Raw genomic sequence first — 7,531 nt, 5'->3', positions numbered from 1 at the left:
TCCCATGAAGCAGGGAGCCTGTTGCCAGCAGGTCTCCCTGAAAATAAAAAACTTAGCATAATGGCTTTTTCAGAGAAACTCAGGAGAGCTCCTCAGTGTGCATCCAGTCTCACTGGGCACAGAATCTAACTGGAGTCTGGAGGAGGGGCATAGAGGGAGGAGCCAGTTCACACCCATTCAAAGTCTTAAAGTGCCCATGTCTCCTGCAGATCCCGTCTATACCCCATGGTTCTTGAAGCGTCCCCAGCATCCTCTAGGACGTATGAGAAAGTATGTTATTTAATGAATATTTAAAATTATAAGCATTATCTACCTTGTCAAGCAGAGAACTAGCTTTACTTCATCTGCTACCCTGCAATATATGGCTCTTTTAGAAATCCCCAATTATTATTTAACCTGCGCTTTAGAAACCCAACTTTCACTTTACTTTTCCCTTACTGTGTAAGCTTTATTTTTTGCATCAACCATGCATGACTCATAAGGATATTCTAAGAGTTCTCCATTTTGTCACTCCCATCTGGATATATTTCACCCACTCACTTGCTTATGGACCTGATTCAGAGGTGGATGCAGTACAGCTCAGTGCTACGTCTTCGGTAGCAGCGGATCTGAGAGCATATACTAATGCAGCAGGTGGCATCTGTAATGTATGATTGCCATCACCTGTGGTGAAACACCTTTCTTATCAATTAACTAGCTCACCACAGGTGATGGCAATCATACATTACCAGGAAAGTCCAGGAGAAGAGCATTTTCTCCCTCATGGAGAGGGTCAGGTTGGCAAGTATGAGCAGATAGGTTGCTATAGGCAACGCCTCCACTTGACCTCTTAATTTTTTTCCCCCTCTTAACCAGCATGGATCTATAGATCAACAACGGCCTTCAATTACTTTGAAATGTTTGCTCCTGCTGTACGTGCAGCGTCTATGCCCAGATTTATCACCTGGTCTGTCAGACCTTGCAACCATTCAGATCGCAGAGTATTACAATTTATCTCCTACAGGAGCCTCTTTCATGTGAAGTTTTTAGTCGCCCTGTATTAAGCTTCCTCTGCTCATGCCGAGGGCCGGATCGGTCCGGGTGACGGGCGTTCATTCAGCCCGCTGATCAGTTAAGGCGCGGACCGGCGGCTCTGGGTGACCTCGCCTACGATCAGCAGCTGCACCGACACCATTTCATGCTGCGTGCAAGCGACATGCCAGCGGTGGGCGGGGCCACGGAGTCCATCACGTGACGCCTTCTCGCCCAATCCACCACCAAACTGGCACCTTCGCCACAGTCAGCTGAGCGGTGTGGGGGCGCGTGGAGCGCCACTAGAGGAGGGGAAACGTGCGCGGAGTGCGCGGGAAAACAGCCCCACGCTGGGACAGGTACGGAGCAGTGTCTACATTATGTGCCTCATCCACCTTCTAGTGCTGCGTCCAGCTCCTGCGTTAGCCTATTGGGTGCCTGTGCAGCGGACCGTTCAGCACGGAGACAGGGGCTGGGGAGTGACAGAAGCTGCGGCGCCTGGGTGTGCGGCCTGCACGCCTCCCTCCCCGCTAGGTGTTTTGTTTATCACCCAGCAAGGCGAGATGGAAAGTGTTGCGGATCACATGATGCCCGCTCGCCAATGACCGCTCGTCTAGCATCGTGTAGTTTGGCGCGACTTGCTACGCGTCTGATTGGCCGGACGCTGGGTAAGGCGATACAGCAGCCAGGCGTTAGCGGGCGTTATTCGGCCGTCATTTTACCGGAGGACCGACACCACTGGTATGTGTGGCCTCCCCGGACAATGGAATGATGTTTTATTGTCGAGGGGAAAGCTGTGACAGAAAAGAAATGGCCGCTGGAAGCATGCGGGCTGCGTGCTGATGGGTGTGGCCGGCGGGTCACGTGGCGCCGCTGGATGTGTGCCCTGCCACGTGACGCGCAGGCGCTGTCCCCATCTTTTTCTCTGTCCGACCTAGAGGACTGGTGTGCGATGCGGCGGTCTATGTGACCCATCCCCCATGGTGTGCAGCAGAGAGCTTGTTCTCTGCTGCTGCCCCTGGGTGCGTGCTATAGTGGTTGGCATGGTATATACTGTAGGTGTGCAGCTATGGTATGTTCTAAGCACGCCACATGTATTACTGTGCACAGCAGTGCTGCTCTAATGAAAGCGCATGGCTTGGAAAACTGAGCCACAGAGGAAAGGCAAATGACTTGCGCTCGGAAAAAAAAAAAAAAAAAAGGATTTCCCGTAATTATGAAGTATATACCCGTGGTATCCGGTCTCTAGGACGACCACTAATGGTTGACGTGTTTTTCACTTTTTTTTTTTTTAAGCTTTTCAATGCTTTACGAGCCATGTGAACTACACTTGGGAACAGTAATCTGTGCCGAGCGCTGCGGTAGTGGTGCGAGGCACCTTGCCCGCTGCGAGGGGACACCGTGCACTAATTGGGGTTCCCGGTCACTATGGAGAAACTACACCAAAAAAATAAAAAAAAGTCCTGTCGACCTTGTACATGTTGACCTGCAGACCATGTTGCCCTAGAGGTTGACCCAGACACTGTCGACCTAAGTGTGGTCAACCCTATGATCCACACCCCAAACCCATGACGGGCAATTTAGTAATGTAGGTGGTGTGCTGCGATGGTCACCACAATGCTTGGCTGCACACATCCAGCACTTAGTGTTCCCGGCAGCAGGAGTTTCCCTCTGTTTCTCTATGGGGTGAGAAGTACATTTTTCACTATGGGTGGTTTATGTTTCAGAACAGAACATATTTAAATCTGCAGATAACAAAATAAATGACTTTCCTGCTAACATGCCACCACCACCACCATCAATCATTTATGGGTGCTAATAGGTCTAGTAGTACAGCAAGGCAGTTCTTCAGGACAAATGGGATCCGGATGATAGGCGAACAGTTAATAGGTCGACGGGTACAAGAGGTTGACATGGTGAAAAGTTCAAATGGTTGACATGACAATGGTCATCACAAGTTTTGAATTTTTTTTCAGTGCTTTAATCATTTAGCATCCACGCCGACTACGATTTGGAATAGTAACCTTGCCCAAAGCGTGGCAAGTTCGAGCGGTACACTAATTGGGGTCACGTGGTTTGACATAGAAAATTACACTGCCCAAAAAAAGGCAACCCTTTGAGCCTGTCAACCTTTTAACTATGCCGAAATGTTGCATGTCCACCATATGGGGTCAACCTATTGACTGTTTACCTAATTCTGGTTGACCCAGTAATTCACACCGGGACAAACAACTGCGTGCGCAGTCTTCAGAGCTCATGATGGCGGAGGGGACCTGCATGACCACCATTTACTAGTTGGTAGTGTAATATTAGCAACTATTAACTAATTGTATGAATTGTTTCACCAATTCAATCCACTGTTGCTGACATGGTTGTATCTGTGTTGAGGATGGGATGCCACCATATGTGTGCTTAGTGAAGGTAATGCCTTGTTAGGGAAAATGACTTGTCATCTTTAAAAAAAAAAAAAAAAAAACCCCATAGCACTCCACTGTAGTTGGCATTGGACTAGCTGTTGTCATTTTTACTACCATTGGACTGTTTAATGCTGCTTTCACATCGCAAAACCTGCTTTTGAAATGGTATTTGAAACGGTTCTTAAAACGGGTCTGAGCAGTTAAACCCCTTTCACATCTCATGTTGTAACCAGTAAATTACCATTTCATTACCGTTTTGGTACCTTTCACACTGAACCCGTTTCACCCATAGAAAACAGTGGTTGTCATTATAAATGGACTTTTCTGGCCCACACATTATTAATAATTATTAATTAATTCATTATTAATAATTTGGATAGTCGTACGATGGAACCCAGCAGCTTGAAGCATTTGTGCTATGTTTTTAGATATGAGTGCATCCTTGACTGTCCCAGTAATTTGGCAGCAGATTTCCTCATCCCCTCTGATCCTAAAGCAGCTCCCTCACCTCTTCATCACTCCAATTAGACATTTTATAATGGCTTTGCAGTCTAAACGCTTATAAAGCCACTCTCACATGTGTCTCCTGTGTTTTCCAAGCTGTTTCCTGGTTGTGGCTGCTGACATCACACATGGAGACAGCCTATGACCTGCTGGGGCTTGCAAATACCGTTTCAGACCCTTTCACACTGCACAGTGAAATGGGACTGAAACGGGTAGGACCCTTCTTTTTTACCGTTTCAAAATACAGGTATTTTGAAAACGGTAAATTGAAGGGGACCCTTTCACATCGCAGCTTGACCCGTTTAGGAAGCCAGTTAAAACGGCAAAATACCGGGTATAAGCTGCGGTGTGAAAGGGGTATTAGTGTGGCATGAAAACTACCATGCTAAGAGGGAGTAGCGGTCATATTCACTCCACATTTATCAACTTGTCTTCTAATGATCCTTATCTGCCATCCTAGTCCTTTTACTGCCAGTGTTGTTGGCATTAGAATGGCATTTCCAGAGGGGGTAAGTTGGCTGTGATTTTTTTTTTTTTAAAGACTGTGGAATGTACCCCTTCTTCCAGAGTAAGCATCTGATGTTTCTAGTTGTATTATGCTATTATTACATATTGTACTGGTGAAGGTTCTGTAGGAGGTTTTGGAAAGACGACTTACAATTTGTGCCCATATTCTTATCCAAATCCTAATACTTACTAAAAGTGTAATAACTGGCATTACAGCCTCATGGTTTACACCTTGACAGAGTTTTAGATACATAGAATTTTCAAATCAACACCTTGGAAAGTAATGCCAAGCAGACTATGGGGTATATTCAATTAAAATCTGATCCATTCCGATATGCATTTGTCGGAATGGACCCAACAAGGGCTTTTCAATGAACGGCCAAATCTGACAGGATTCGTCCGTAGCTGACCATCTCAATCCGACTTTAATAAAAGTCGGATTGAGATGAGGGACCTGAGAGGAGGAGACGGGGAGAGCAGCGGCTACAGCAGTGTAGTGCCGTAGCAGGAGGGTGGGGCACCGCCGCCAGACCTCACGGCAGCGTCCACCAGGCTCCAGCAAGTGGGACCTCGCTTGCTGGAGTCGGGCGGACGCTGCAGTGAGCGGGGGCGGTGGCCCATCCTCCTGCTGTGCTGTAGACGCTGCTCTTCCCCGTCTCCCCGCTGCTCTCCCTGTCTCCTCCTCTCAGGTCCCTCATCTCACTCTTAACTTTTTTAAAAGTCGGATTGAGATTGTCGGAAACGGGGCCAAACCTGTCGTATTTGGCACTGTTTCCGACAGAAGCATGCGGATCGCGGCTATTCCGCCGATCCACGTGCTTTCTGACAAATTGGATTTCCCGACTTGTAGGAAAAAATGAGGTCGGATTGAATAGGTCTGAACCCCTTCCGAAACTGCCGTCTTGATGGTGGTTTCCGACTCTAATTGAATATACCCCTGTATGTTTGTCGATGGAATACAAATCAGACTCTCTCCCCAACACCTGAATATTAGTCATGACTTTCTGACTGTGTCCCATTGCTGTAATTGGAATACATGCTCGGATGGAGGGTGGGGTATGGACCCTGGGGAATTGCCCCCTTTGTTATACTTGTACACAGACATTGGGGGTCATTCTGACCTGATCGCATGCTGCCGTTCATTGCAGCGCAGTGATCAGGTCAGAAGTGCGCATGCACCGCAGTGCGCCGGCGCATGGCTGACAGCTGACTGCTGTCGTTGCCTAGCGATTGCCTCTGCCTGATTGACACAGAGGTGGTCGCTGGGCGGCACAGCGGTATTTGGCCGCCATTTTGTGGGCGCAGTCTGGCCAACGCAGGCGTGACTGGACCATGCGGGCCGCAGTGGCTGCGTGATGTCACACGCAGCCGCTGCTACGAGTAAATCCCAGCCAGCACGCAAAAGCTTTGCTGGCCAGGAGCTACTCCTGAAGTGCAAAAGCATCGCCGCTGTGCAATGCTTTTGTACTTCTGCAACGGGGCAGGGACTGACATGCGGGGTGGACTAGCCCTGTGCTGGACGGTTCCCCCGCATGTCAGTGTACCTGATCATAGCCCTGCAAAATTTTGCAGGGCTACGATCAGGTCTGAATTAGGCCCATTGTGCATGTGTGATATAACGTGGAATGAAAGGTGATGGTGTATGCCAAGGGATAAAACGAGCCCACTGTGTATTGAGACACTGGAAAATAAATGTAACAGTTGTGTGCTGTATGACGTGGAATAAAGTGAGGTGTGACGTCAATTGGTGTGTGATATTAAATGGGTAAATAGGTGTAGTGTTGTTTAACATGGGATAGTATGTGGTGTGTGTGATGATGAGATGATAGGTTTCATGGTACATGATTCGGCATGGTATTGAGAGGTAGTGTTGTGTGTGAGATATGGCAAGGATGAAATTGATAGGTGGTGATAAATATGAAATGAAATTAGTGTCTATTTGATAACAATGGATAAGTGTGCTGTGTGATATCCCATGTCACATCATACACCACAACTCCTGTATTCTCATGTCATGATAATTGTAGTGGACATTAGGGTCGATTCAATTCGGCAACTTATGAATAGCGCCGGGAATTAGCTCCCGACGCTATTCAATTCAGCTGCTAGTTACCCGCAATTGTCGGGAATTCTTCTCTCATCCCCGGGGGATGAGAGAAGAAACCCGACAAAAGTGCTGCCTCGCGGCCGGCGCAAGGCTAATTCTGTCGGGAATCAGCTTCGCGCCGGGGAGTTAAGTCAGAGAATGCCCGTTCTCCCAACAATTCAACCTGTTTAGTCGGCGAGAACGGGCCTTCGCCGACTTAACTGGAGCTGAATTGAATAGCGTCGGGAGCTAATTCCCGGCGCTATTCATAAATTGCCGAATTGAATCGACCCCATGGTGTGTGATATGGCATGGGATGATGTATTATTAAACTAATACCCCTTTTAGACAGAAATGTCTGAAAGTCCCGGCAATTACCCATCATTTCAGTGCCGGGTCGTTTTGCTGGGACCTGCCTGACCCCCCTTTCACACAGACATGCAAATTACCAGGTCGAGAATTTTGACCCGGTAATTTTCAGATCAACACGGGTATTTTGTCTGTGTGAAAGGGTCAACCCGTGTCATAATTCCCATGTCTCCAACCCTGGTAAATTCCAGGGTCGAAGTCCCGGGAATTACAACACGGGTTGGCCCTTTCACACAGAAAAAGGACCCGTGTGTTTCATGAAATTACCAGGTGGAACTGCTTCACCCGGTAATTTCATTTTCTGTCTGAAAGGGGTATTAATGAAAAGTGTGATTACTGTGTATGATATAATAGATGTGGCATTGGGCTATAGGTAGTATGAAGTGAGATGAAAGATGTGATGATGTGACGTGATATATGGGTGGTGTGGTGATGATGTGACATTGTGTGAGGATGTGGCATGGGATGATGGGATTACAGTTGGTGTGATAATGCGGCATCAGATTATTATGGGTGGTGTAGTGATGATGTGACCTGGGATTATGGGTGGTATGGTGATGTGATGTATCATGGGATAATGGGGGGGGGGGGGGGGTTCTGGGTGGTGTAGTGATGAGATGATGGGTCATGTTGTGAC

General features: G+C 47.8%; 1 protein-coding gene across 10 annotated transcripts in view; it reads left to right on the top strand.

Annotated features, from left to right (window-relative positions):
* The first annotated feature begins 1,064 nt into the window (after nt 1-1,064).
* The window catches only part of MGA (MAX dimerization protein MGA), a 428,176-nt gene continuing 421,709 nt past the window's right edge, over nt 1,065-7,531 (top strand). For 6 of the 10 annotated variants that reach the window (XM_063947912.1, XM_063947915.1, XM_063947916.1 and 3 more), the window contains exon 1: nt 1,066-1,370. The gene's annotated coding sequence lies outside the window, so the exon portion shown is untranslated. Of the gene's footprint in view, nt 1,371-1,421; nt 1,753-7,531 lie in introns of those variants that run through there. The other 4 variants (XM_063947913.1, XM_063947917.1, XM_063947909.1 and 1 more) reach the window with 4 other exon arrangements.

The sequence above is a fragment of the Pseudophryne corroboree genome, chromosome 12, assembly GCF_028390025.1.
Source record: "Pseudophryne corroboree isolate aPseCor3 chromosome 12, aPseCor3.hap2, whole genome shotgun sequence".
Lineage (NCBI taxonomy): Eukaryota > Metazoa > Chordata > Amphibia > Anura > Myobatrachidae > Pseudophryne > Pseudophryne corroboree.
The sequence above is the reverse complement of the archived record's forward strand: the minus strand, read 5'-3'. Positions and strand labels throughout refer to the sequence as shown.